Source organism: Dermochelys coriacea, chromosome 8 (genome assembly GCF_009764565.3).
Source record: "Dermochelys coriacea isolate rDerCor1 chromosome 8, rDerCor1.pri.v4, whole genome shotgun sequence".
NCBI lineage: Eukaryota > Metazoa > Chordata > Testudines > Dermochelyidae > Dermochelys > Dermochelys coriacea.
This window is the reverse complement of record NC_050075.1, coordinates 75,009,769-75,023,296: the sequence shown is the minus strand read 5'-3', so window position 1 is coordinate 75,023,296 and position 13,528 is coordinate 75,009,769. Positions and strand designations below refer to the sequence as shown.

General features: G+C 43.8%; 1 protein-coding gene across 5 annotated transcripts in view; it reads right to left on the bottom strand.

The window, feature by feature from the left end:
- The window catches only part of DIPK1A (divergent protein kinase domain 1A), a 40,791-nt gene that overhangs the window by 12,148 nt on the left and 15,115 nt on the right, over positions 1-13,528 (bottom strand). For 2 of the 5 annotated variants that reach the window (XM_038412391.2, XM_038412392.2), the window contains one exon: positions 11,687-11,780. The exons of 2 other annotated variants lie outside the window; for them this stretch is intronic. The gene's annotated coding sequence lies outside the window, so the exon portion shown is untranslated. Of the gene's footprint in view, positions 1-440; positions 465-11,686; positions 11,781-13,528 lie in introns of those variants that run through there. One more of the 5 variants, XM_043491514.1, reaches the window with a different exon arrangement.

The following is a 13,528-nucleotide window of genomic DNA, read 5'->3' as shown; positions in this document are numbered from 1 at the left end:
GAAGTCTAAACAAAGTAGATTATCTTTTTTTTAAAAAATAAACATTCAAGAAAACTCCAACCCTCTGCTTTTAGTACTGATTTTACTTTAAAGATCATTAGCTTTCATAATTATATTCCAAACACTTTTCCTTGAAGGAAAATAAAAATTGCCATGATGTATTACTTTTGTTTTTCAGATATCTTCTAATTAGTGCTCTATTTAGTTTTATTTCAACTTGCTAAACACTTGGAAACAAGTATAAAAAGGAAGATTCTTTCACCAAGAACCTCCTATTCTAAATAGAGCATACATAGACAATGGATGGGATGCAACCCAAAGCAATATGAATGAGTGGTAGAGCATCATGTGTCTTATTTGTTCCACAGTTTTGGTTTAGGGTGGGCTTTTTGTTTGTGTGTTTTTCTTGTGTCTATTTATTATCATTTGTCAGTTCACACCTCTTGAAGTTATTGTTTCAGGCTGTCTGAACATGCAGGCAGGCAGGCAGGCAGGCAGGCAGGCAATCAGTTGCACTTAAGTCACATTTATAAGCTTTTCTTCAACTGTAAGATCTAGAAACAGGGTGGATAAAAATCAATTATTTTTTTAATATTTTTTTTTAATTTAAATTGGATTTTTAATACTTTTATTTTAATATGAACCCATTTCAAATTAAATTAGAAATTATAACAACCTAAATTAAGGCCTAACCTTATTTTAAATTAAATTAAAGTAGTAAAGTTTGCTACTGAGGTATTAGAGAAAGCCAAACTACTGAATTGGTAGAAGTCACTGGCTACGCACATGCAACAAGAGTTTGCTGCAGTGCTAAACCAGCTTTTAACAGAAGTAGCCTCTTCCTCAAAGGCAGACAAAATATTGTCTTCATTTCAATTTATTCAACGCTGTTCAGTTCAATGACTAGTTCATTCAAAAACCAGTGGGAGTAGAAAAAACAAGAAAACTTTATTTCCTTTTCTAATCTATGAAAAATTAAAGATGATCTTGTCACAACTCTAGAAATTGGGACTCTGGGCAAAGGCCCGTAGTGCCTTATTCTGGCTCTGGTGTGATAGGAACTGGAAGAGGAACTAAGCATGGTCAGAATAGCGACCAAGGTAGGAGATATTCTGTGGCAGCATTTAGAAACAAAAACTATTTTTCTCTGTTCCTACATTCATTTATGCCTCTGCAAAGGCAAGTATTACCACCTGGTACTTTTCTGTAGTGGCTGCTATTTCCCCCTCCAAATCTAAGATTTTAATTTTTAAACACACACCTAAGTCTCTAACCCTTATAGTTGTGAAGAAAACCTTCAGAAACTGAACATAGTGTAAACCAATAAAGTGAAGTCTGCCTGAGTCCACAAACTCAGTACATACTGAGTACATACTGCTCCTTTTCATCTCAATTGCATGTTAGCTCTGAAAACCAATGAGAACAATTTAAATATCAATGTAGCTAACAGTTTTGCCACTGAACAAAGTCCTTAAGTAGAGTGACCAGACATCCTGTTTTTTAGAGGAACAGTCCCATATTTAAGCCCTTCTACAGGTGTGCTGACTTTTTCTTAAAAATGGGCAAATTGTCCCATATTTTGTTTCCCTCCCCCTCACCAATACTGGCAGGTCCTGCTGCTGGCTGGATCCCTGCTCACCAGCTACTCACCCACCAGCGGTGAATAGGAGGGTCCAGTGGTCGAGGACAGGAGTGCAAGGGTGGTGGCAGGGCAAAGCTGCAACGTGCAGGGCCGGCCGCTCCCCCGGCTTGTCCGTCAGTGCAGCCCCTGCTGCCTGCCAGCTCTCAGTCAGCAGGGCCTTGCTCCCTGTCCCGTTTCCGGCCAGCATTGGCCGTATACTGTGGCAGCTGGTGAGTGCGAGCAGGCACTAGGCAGTGGCTGGTTATGTGTCACCTCTACTGTCCACCATTTATGCGCTCCCCCTCTCACTGTCCACTCCCGGCTTTGCCCCCTCTCTCTCTCCCCTCCCTCCCCCCTGCTGCTCCTCCATATCCCTCCAGGCAGGGCGCATCCTGCTCCCAGTGCTGTGTGGAGAACCAGCCCCTGGTCAGAGTGCTCAGTTTACTGGCAGACTCCTTCCTTCCACCACTGCCTCTGCCTGGGCCAGTGCCTCAGGCAAGCCCGGGGTGCTGACCAGGAGGAGTCAAAGCCCCATACAGCACTGGCACAAGGTAGCCTCTCTGCCCCTCAGCTAAGCTCTGGAGTGGCGGTGGGGAGGGGGAGGAGAAAGAGTGGTGATTTCCAGTCTGTTCATGCCCTGACCCTGCAGGCTCCACAGCAGCCCCCAAGACAGGGGCTCAGCACCCTCTTCACCTGCCCCCTCCAGGCTTGGGTCCTGCCTGCAGGGACCATGGGGCTTCTCTGTCCCCTAGGCACCCTCTGCTGCTGAGCCACCTCTCTGGCCAGGTTTGCTGAAGTCCCTGCAGTCAGGTTCCCTGATGCACAATGCAGCCTTAGGGCTTAATCCCTTCCTGCCTGCAGCTGGGGGAGGGTGAGGCGGGGCAGAAAGACAGGAGGTGGCATTGAGAGGAGGTGTTAGCTGCCTTTTGACACTGTGTGGGCAGGAAGGGATGGGAGTGGCTTCTAGCCACAGGGGGCGGGGGGGTGGAAAGATTGAAGCTCTGCAAAGACATGGTCCTGGTCATCCCTTCCCCTTTCCTGCGGCTAGAAGCAGCTCCTGTCCCTTCCCAGCAGGGCCTAGACAGACATGGAGGGCAGAGAACACTGGGCAGGGAGGGGACAGTAGATCGGTCCTGTACACCTCTCTCACAGTTCTCTCTCTCTGTGTGTGTGTGTGTGTGTGTGTGTGTGTGTGTGTGCTCACTCTCCCCCTGTGAGCCCTAAAGCCTTAAAGATAAGAAGGTAAATAAAAAGAATTCAACTATGCCATATTTCTTTTCAACAGGGATGTCAATTTGAACATTTGTACTGCATAGTTCTGATTGATTGCAGTTGAACTCTCTTGAATAAGAGTAATTTTACCAGGTGTGCCATATTCAGCATAGGGAAATATGGTCACCCTATCCATAAGAAGGAATAATACCAAACATTATGAAGATGTTGTTATAGGTTAGATTAAATCTCATTGACACTGATGGTATGAACACACCTTTCATTTAAAATAGCTATGAGAGAATTAAGGAGATGCGCCTACAACAAGACATAATGAGTATGCCCAGAATTCGGACTGTTAGGGGGAGGGGCTTTGCTGAGTATTATTTGGGTAAAAGAGTATGTATATGCTCCAGAGAAACATAAGAGAAGCAAGAGACTGGTGCCTTGTCTACACTTGCAAGTTAGAGTGCATTAAAATCATCCCAAGGCACCCTAAACTTCTGAGGTGTCCACACTGGCAAGGCACTTAGAGCGCCTGGACTCAGAAGCTGGAGCACCCCTGGTAATCTACCTCCATGAGAAGCATAGAGCTTTCTGCTCCTGGGCTGAAGCACTGGAGCGTCAGGGTGGAAGACGTGTCGCATTACTGTGTTATGATATGCCTCCAGCAACGTCCCATAATCCCCTGAAGTCAAGTGGCCACTCTCGTCATTGTTTTGAACTCAGCTGCAGGCATGCGGCTATCCCCTTTCAAAGCTCCATTTCTGACAGCCAGCATGCTTATCTGTTCCAGGACACAAAGCAAACCATTGCTGTAGAATCTCTCTCTCTGCCTCTGCAGCAGAGCAGAGGCCGGCCAGGGGTGGGGCTGATGTCAGGGTTTCCTCCTGCCACTGTCTGAATTTACAAGACAGCATGCTGACACACGCAGGACCATCCCTAGGCATATGCAGAATACACAGCTGCCTCATATTGCCCCAAATTTCATGGTGCCCTAGGCAGCTGTGTGCTGCATACGCGGCAGCACCAGCTCCAGTGGCCAGCCCTATCCCCTGGCCGGCCCTGCTGCAGGCTGCGCCCACTGCAAGGGGCGGAGCCAATCCTAGGGGAGTGTGGGGCCCGGGACAACTCCCTCCACCTCACCTCTTAGTCTTCCCCCATGCTCTGCCCCCACCCCACCCCCATTGCACCTCTTTCCCCTAAGCCTCTTCCCCCAGTGACCCCACACTCACTGGCAGCAATGGGAAGCGGAGCAAGCCAGCCCCAGCCCACCCCATTCCACCAGCATCACTCCACTTCCTGCTGCCAGTGAGTGCGAGGGCAGTCCTTCCCCTCCCACAAGCAACCTTGCTGGGGCCAGGGAAGCCGAGCAGGTTGGGGCTGGGTCATTCCACTTCCCACTGCCAGTGAGTGGGGGAGGGCAGACCCCTTTCCCCAAGACCCCTCCCCTGAGCGACACGGCTGGGGGAGCGGAGTGGGCTGGGGCCAGGTCGTCTGCTTCCTGCTGCTGGCACCAGGTGCCCCACTATTCCCCTGAGCCACTCTGGGCCTGTGGGTCCCCCCAAAACAGCCCCCACACAGCTCCTGCCTCCCCAGCCCTGCAGGCCTTGAGTGCAACCCAGACCCTCCGCAGTGGGGAGCAGGTGCTCAGGCTGCATAGTGCACCATAAATTGGTAGGGATGGTCCTGGACACACTCTCTGCCCCCTAAAACACACGGTCTCACCTACACACACTCCCTGTCACACTCCACCCCCCTCAAGTGAAAAGCAGCTGGCAATCTAGTAGGATAACCTGGAACAATGGGATTGGGAAACCTGCAGCGTGGTGCTGTGCCTGCCCCATTAGGCATTGCAAACCCTTCCCAAAGCATGGGCAGCCACTTGCACACTGGGATAGCTACTACGATGCACTACTCTCTGCGGCGTTGCAATAGCTGCTAGTGTGGACATGCTCCACAGTCACAAGGAGCACAGTGTGAATATACAGCAGTGCTTTCCCTGCTGTGGTCTCCGAGGGCTGGTTTAACTCCCAGAGCTCTACATCTGCAAGTGTAGACGTAGCCTGGGAGAGAGAGAGAGAGAAAAAAACAGCCTGGACAAGCATGGAGTACAACCATGTTTTGAGGGAGTTTTTGGGTCTGCAGCTCGCTAAAGAGGCTTGGTGATATAAACAAAGAAAATATCTCCTTTTGTTTTTTTGGTTCCTCCTGTATTCAGAGAAACAGGACTTTGTAAATTCCTTGTAAATAACCAAGACTGCATTGAAGAAAACAAAATAAACCAAACAATCAAAAACAGATTCCATTGTCACTCTACTCCCAAATGCAATACACATAGGGCCCCAAATTTGGACTAGCTGCTTGGGACAATAGGCATGATTATATATACAACCCACTGTCAGTGGCATGTTATTGTAATGTCAAAATGGTTCCCATTCCAAAATTTGGTTGGGGGGAGGGAGGTAAATATAATTTCCCTATTATGGAGCAGTACTGTCTCAAGGTAGGCAGATTTCAGAGTAGCAGCCGTGTTAGTCTGTATTCGCAAAAAGAAAAGGAGGACTTGTGGCACCTTAGAGACTAACAAGTTTATTAGAGCATAAGCTTTCGTGAGCTACAGCTCACTTCATCAGATGCATTTGGTGGAAAATACAGTGGGGAGATTTATATACACACACACAGAGAGAACATGAAACAATGGGTTTTATCATACACACTGTAAGGAGAGTGATCACTTAAGATGAGCCATCACCAGCAGCGGGGGGGGGGGGGGGGAGGGGAGGAGGAAAACCTTTCATGGTGACAAGCAAGGTAGGCCATCTCCAGCAGTTAACAACAACATCTGAGGAACAGTGGGGGGGAGAAATAACATAGGGAAATAGTTTTACTTTGTGTAATGACTCATCCATTCCCAGTCTCTATTCAAGTCTAAAAGTAAATTGCAAATTAAATTCCAATTCAGCAGTCTCTCGTTGGAGTCTGGTTTTGAAGTTTTTTTGTTGAAGGATAGCCACCCTCAGGTCTGTAATCGAGTGACCAGAGAGATTGAAGTGTTCTCCAACTGGTTTGTGAATGTTATAATTCTTGACGTCCGATTTGTGTCCATTTATTCTTTTACGTAGAGACTGTCCGGTTTGACCAAAGTACATGGCAGAGGGGCATTGCTGGCACATTATGGCATATATCACATTGGTAGATGTGCAGGTGAACGAGCCTCTGATAGTGTGGCTGATGTGATTAGGCCCTTTGATGGTGTCCCCTGAATAGATATGTGGACAGAGTTGGCAACGGGCTTTGTTGCAAGGATAGGTTCCTGGGTTAGTGGTTCTGTTGTGTGGTTGCTGGTGAGTATTTGCTTCAGATTGGGGGGCTGTCTGTAAGCAAGGACTGGCCTGTCTCCCAAGATCTGTGAGAGGGATGGGTCGTCCTTCAGGATAGGTTGTAGATCCTGGATGATGCGTTGGAGAGGTTTTAGTTGGGGGCTGAAGGTGATGGCTAGTGGTGTTCTGTTATTTTCTTTGTTGGGCCTGTCCTGTAGTAGGTGACTTCTGGGTACTCTTCTGGCTCTGTCAATCTGTTTCTTCACTTCAGCAGGTGGGTATTGTAGTTGTAGGAATGCATGATAGAGATCTTGTAGGTGTTTGTCTCTGTCTGAGGGGTTGGAGCAAATGCGGTTATATCATAGAGCTTGGCTGTAGACAGTGGATCGAGTGGTATGATCTGGATGAAAGCTAGAGGCATGTAGGTAGGAATAGCGGTCAGTAGGTTTCCGATATAGGGTGGTGTTTATGTGACCATCACTTATTAGCACTGTAGTGTCCAGGAAGTGGATCTCTTGTGTGGACTGGTCCAGGCTGAGGTTGATGGTGGGATGGAAATTGTTGAAATCATGGTGGAATTCCTCAAGGGCTTCTTTTCCATGGGTCCAGATGATGAAGATGTCATCAATGTAGCGCAAGTAGAGTAGGGGCATTAGGGGACGAGAGCTGAGGAAGCAAGGTAGGCAGAATTGTCCTTAATTCATAGCTGGGATGCAAGACTTCCAAAGAAAGCCCTGCATGCTGCAAGAACTGATAGTGTCTCTTTAGAAGACTTCTCTTTTCAGGTACTGAACCAATACTCTGGTAGTGTTAAAGAGCACAGGGTGCTAAAGAAGGTTCAGTTTTTCAGATGAAAGAATCCAAACAGCTTGCAGTCATTAAAGATCCCACAAAACACAAATCATGGGTTGTTATCCAAAGTGCTCTTCCCAAATTCTAGTTTGCACACAGTTACATTCTGCTGACTTAGTTCTCCCTGAAGTTTCAATCTGATGCAGTCTTCTTCACTTTGTATCCTACTATTACATAAGAGCCAAGAACATATGTTTGCTGCTTTTGTTCATAGCCATGACATTTTGCCACTGAAGCTGTGCGATCAGCTAAGCAACCCTGGATACGCCACAATAGTGACATTCTGCAAGTGCCCAAATCATGGTCCCCATTTCCCTTTTTCAGAATAACAGCTTCAGAGAAGCAGCTCAATAATTATGTCTAATATTTCATCTGAAGTTGCTTATTTGGCTCCAATAAATGTATTTTTCCCCTCTAATACATATAGTTTTCTAGAAAACTCAATAGTATCAAAGAAACAGTTATAAACAGACAGAAACAGTGATTTACACACACACACACACACACATTCAAAATGTAGATACTACATTCCTTAACAATACAATACCTTTCAGCCTCTACCCACGAAGGGGCCACTCTTGCAAGACTTCACCTACAGTTCCCCCCCACCTCCCTCCATAGTAACTTGCCCCAGGCTTCAGTGTATGCATCCCCTCAGGTACTTTGATACATTCCAAAGTTCTAAAGATTGTTAGGGAACATATTTTGACACCCATGTACATTGGTCATTAGTGGGGTCCCAAAAAGAGGTAGGAATGCAAGACCTAGTGCAGAAACCCTTCTCGTAATGTCACCTCTCCTGTCATTTGGGTAAATGTCAGTCCTTAGTTTTGCATTCTGCTAGTATTACTTTTCCATGAAAGCAACTGTTGTAGCAACCACATGGATTTTTGGCATAATGAATGGAAAAGCAGGTGATTGCATGATTGTGAATGGAGAGGGAAGGTGTCGCACAAGATATTGGATAAAATTGTCAAAAGAACCTAAAATGACTCAGGCCACATCTTCACTACAAACTTAAGTTGATTCAACTTATTTAAGCATAAAGCCACTGCAGTAAGTATATCGCTTGTGCATACTTGGCTGCTTGCATCAGTGTTGCATGTACTCACCAGGAGAGCTTGTTTTAATGCACAGTATGGTGCTCTGCAGGTAGGTATCCCAATGTGGTATTTGCTACTGGCAGGATTGCTGCCTTTTGGGAAATTTTCAAAATGCATTGTGGAGTAGAAAAAAAAAAGTCACACAGGTGACAGGGAGCAAAGGGGACAAATTCAACTTTCTCCCTCCTGTAATGCTATTTATATCCCATAATTTCATGCCTTTAAAAAAAAAAATTAAAAAAAAAATCCACAAACCCAGGTGGGCATGACCCTTTTCACAATCTGCAATGTCTTAGAGTTCTGCAGTACTCACAACTGTTGCAAACACTGGACAAATAATCCTCCAATATTTGCAGAGCTGCAGGATAGATTGCTGAGGGACACAATGAAAAAACAATTCGAGGTAGCTGGTAGCATTCACAGAGCAGTTGCAGACAGTCAAGGAACACTCCTGAGCTTGAGAAATGAGCATTGACTGGTGGTATTGGACAGTAATTCAATCAACGACCAGTGGCCGCTTTGAAACAACGAGCAGCGGCTGCAGAATTTCTCGATGCAAATGGACACATTCCTGGATCTGCATGCTGACCTAGCCCCAGCTCCCAAAACAGACACCATAATGAAAGCTACATTGACAACAAAGAAGTGAGTGATGATCACGCCATGGAAGCTTGCCACACTGCATTGCTACTGGTCAGTGGAAATCATTTTGGGGTTGGAAAATGTAGTGAGGGCCATTGTCATGCAAGTGTGCAGGACCATTAATAGTCTCGTGCTACACAGGGACTGTGAATCTTGGCAATTTGCAGAAACAGGACTCTTGAACTGTGGAAGCTATAGATTGCACACATATCCCTATTTTAGCACCAGCCACCTTGCCACAGAGTGTATCAATAGAAAGGGCTACTTTCTATGGTTATGCAAGTGTTGATGGATTACCAGGGATGCTTCACTGACATCAGTATGGGCTAGTCAGATAAGGTGCATTGCTCAAATCTTTAAGAACACAAGATTGGTCACAAAGCTGCAAGCAAAGACATTCTTCTCGACCAGTAGATTACCACTGGTGATGTTGGAATGCCATTAATGATCTTGGGGAACCTTGCCTACCCCTCGTTCCCGGTGTATGAAGCCGTACACTGGCCTCCTTTGCGTGATGCTGTTAAGATTCAACTGCTGGCTCAGCAGGCACAGAATGACAGTTGAATATGCTTTTGGTAGATGGCATGGATGTTAGCATTGTTTGCTCACAAGCCTGGATTCAGCGGGGAAAAAAAAATATTCCAAAGGTTACAGCTGCCTGCTGCGTCCTTTAGAATATCTGTGAGGCAAAGGAGCAGAAGTTGCCACCAGGATGGAGGACAGAGGTGTAGCAGCTGACTTTGACTTGTAGGAGCCAAACAATGAAAAGTGTATACCTTTGTCCTGCTAATTTGGGATTGGGCCTGGTGCTATCTTTACATTTAAACACTGTAAGGAAAAAATGCATTCAGACACTCACCCAAGGCTCTTTCCCTTTCATTGGGCTCTGTGCTCAGCTGGTGGGACTCACTAAATTGTGGTGGAGTCTCAAAAAACAGGTCCTGGCTGGTGGCATAGCTGGACCTTCATGCTGTGTCATCCCCCCCTTGCTGTTCACAGCGGGGTTCCGTGTCTCAAGCTCCTCAGAGGTATCTAGAGTGGTCTGAGGAGTGCTAATGGAGTATCTGCCAAGTATGGCATGCAGCTTGGTGAAAAAAGTAAGTCTGCAGCTTAGCACCAGACTGATTGTTGGCCTCCCTGGCCTTATTGTATGCATGCTGAAGTTCCTTCGATTTTACATGGCACTGCTGCTGATCCCTATCGTATCCCTTTGCCTGCATTCTCTGTGCAATCTTTTCATAGATGTCCACATTTCCATGGCTAATCCATAGCTGTGCCTGCACAATCTCTTCTCGCCACAGTCCCAGGAGATCCAGTGCCTCCAATCTACTCCACACAGAAGCACCTCTAGTGCATGGAGCCTACACGGTCAGTTTGGCAATTGCATGAAACAAAAGACAGCTTGTGTGCTCACAAAGCTGGGCAATCAGGAAAAAGCATTTTAAAAATACACAGAGGTTCTAAAGGATGGTAGCTTCTGGTCTATGTGGCCCCTGGGCAGCAGAGTTCACAATTGTGAGCAGAGTGGTCAGTGTCAGGCATTGGGGACAGCTGCTAGAGGACTATTAGGGACAACATAGGTCAAGCAGCATCCATACTTGCACTGCGTCAACCTCAGTAGATCAACCACAGCTCAATATCATTCAGTGAGATGGTTTTATTGAGTCACTGTAATATGGTGCTTACATTGGCTGGAAACAAATGTGAGTGTAGATGTATGCACAAATAGGCTGATGTAAGGCAACTTATATTGACCTAACTTTGTAGCATAAACCCAGTTTTTGTAGTCTAAACCCCATTTTAAACCCCAAAGTGACTTAGATGCTTTTGAAAATGCTACCCAATCTCTGCTAGGATGTGACCACATTATCAGAATATTTGAGAACTCCTGCACTACACTTTTTTTTTTTTAATAATTATTTTGTAAATGTTGATGGCACTAACCAAAGAAAGCTTCCTGGTCAGCCCAGACATGTGGAGTTTTCAAACACTGCATAATGCAACAAGTTAAACAGAAAAGCAATAATGCACCTGTAAGTATTGCAACAGTCCTAATGCCATGACATAAGATTTAAAATCCCCCCCCAAAAAGCTAGAGTACATTAATGCTTTACATCATCACTGTAGCATCTTAGCAACTCACAAACATGAATGAGTTTATACTTGCAACATCTGAGTTGTAAAGAAATATTAACACCTTTGTTTTACAGAGAGGAAAATAGGCATAGAGAGATTTAGGGATTTGCCCAGATCACAGGAAGTGTGTGGCGGAGCAAGGACCTAAATCCAGATCTCATGAACCCCAGTCTAGTGCTTGAATTGCAACACCTTTTTTTAAACTGTTCTTGGGGTACTGTGCATGCTCATCTTATAGTGTAACAAGATATTACACACTTTTAATATCAATTTTGGAAAGGAACATGAAATAAGATTAACCAAATCAACTCTTACTAAAGAAAGCTGACTTAAAAATTCAGGTAGCCTAAAACAATTTGAATACTTGAGGCTCTTCTTACTTACATCTAGTTTCTCTCCCTCTCTGCTTCCTCAAAATAAGTATTTAGAGAAAACTGCAACTTACAACAGAAGAATTATATAGGAACACCGGAATTATCAAATCAGAGCAGAAAAAATGGTCCATCTAGTTGATTAGACAGCACTGACAGTGTACCAGACGCTTCAAAGGAAGGTCAAGATACCTCATAATGGAATTATCCATCCAGAAAAATATTTTAATTCTATAATCCAAACCAACAGGTATAGTATCATGGGTTTATGGTTCAGAGCATATATTTTCTCTAAGCAAGAAGAGTCATTAACACTATAAATGCTCACCACATACAAAATTCAAAATAAACTACTATTAGAAATCTCTGATGGAGAAAGGCCTAGGAGAGAACTACCTGTAGTAAGGAGACTGAACTGCCTCTTACCCTTATAGAAGGTGGTCCCTCCAAATCAGAGCTCAGGTCAGCAATGGGCCAGTGTAAGAAAGCTCACACTTTGGCTGCCTGCATCGTATCTGACCTGTGAATAAACAGAGGATTTCAGTTTCCAGAACAGCCAGTTCTTTAACCTTCATGCACATTAGAACTGATGAGAAAATTGAACTGGGGAGTAAGCTACTGATTTTTAAATCATTAGCTTAATTTTTTAAGCCTGGGGGGCTAGAGTCCCTGCTAGGGAAAACAGTTGGGGTTTTAAAAATCTTTGGACCTATGCTTTTTGTTATTATTTTAACATCTGCGTCCTAAATGTAGCAAAGTGTCACAAAAGAATCTGAGGGATTTTGAACTTCATACCAAATTAGATGGTAGTAGTGATCTATGTTTCACTAAAATACAATATTATTGTGGAGGGAGCAGTATTGGCTACAGTTGAATGTGCACAACTGACACCAGCCTAACAAACTGATTGTAGAAGATTTCCTAGCATGGTCTCTGCCCAGAGGTGAATTATTTTGGAAAGTCTGAACAAAATCAGTTGACTGTTTTTGCACAGGTAGGAGGGTAGAGAAGTAATACACATTTTTCCCCCCATTATAAAAAAATATACTTGCAACTTTTATTAAAAATAAAACACACAAATCTACAGCCAAATTAGCTGTGGATTGAAAGCTGAAATTTGGCATAAAAATATGCAGACCTTATTGAAAAGGGGAATCTTCACTTGTTCCAGAGGAAATTAATCATGGTTGTAGAAAAAAGTTAAGATACTATATTATTTTAGATATAATGCTCTAATGTAATTAAAATAATGTAAATATATATAAATATAATTAAATATCATAATAAATAGTGCAAGGGGCCACTGCTAAAGTTACATGTGCATTTTAATATGGCGTTTACTGATATTTATCAACCTTAATGTTCTATTAAGACTTTAGGAATTATTTTAAAAGAGCCATTTTAAGATGGCATGTTTTAATTTAACTTAGTAGAGGTCAGATCTAAACAACAGCATGGAACTAGAGAAGGGAAATGTAACAAATCACTAGAGGAATAAAGCAGTGACAATGCAGAAACTTGAGTACCAAACAAACATTCTCAGAATGACAGTATGTATCTTTAAGTGGATCATAAAGTCAAAATTACAGCTGTCGATTAATCACAATTAACTCAAAAAAAATTGTGATTAATTGCTATTTTAATCGCACTGTTAAACAATAGAATCCCAATTGAAATTTATTAAATATTTTTGGATGTTTTTCTACATTGTCAAATATATTGACTTAAATTACAACACAGAATACAAAGTGTACTGTGCTCACTTTATTTTTGATTACAAATATTTGCACTGTAAAAATGATAATAGTATTTTTCTATTCACCTCATACAAGTACTGTAGTGCAATCTCTTTATTGTGAAAGTGCAATTTACAAATGTAAATTTGGTTACATAACTGCATTCAAAAACAGTAAAACTTTAGAGCCTACAAATTCACTCAGTCCTACTTCTTGTTCAACCAACTGCTAAGACAAACAAGTTTGTTTATATTTATGGGAATCAGTGCTGCCTGCTTCTTATTTACAATGTCACCTAAAAGTTAGGCCAGGCGTTCGCATGGCACTTTTGTAGCTGGCATTGCAAGGAATTTACATGCCAGATATGCAAGACATTCGTATGCCCCTTCATGCTTTGGCCACCATTCCAGAGGACATGCTTCTATGCTGATGACGCTCATTAAAAATGAATGCATTAATTAAGTGTGTGACTGAACTCCTTGGGGGAAAATTGTATGCCTCCTGCTCTGGTTTTACCGGCATTCTGCAATAT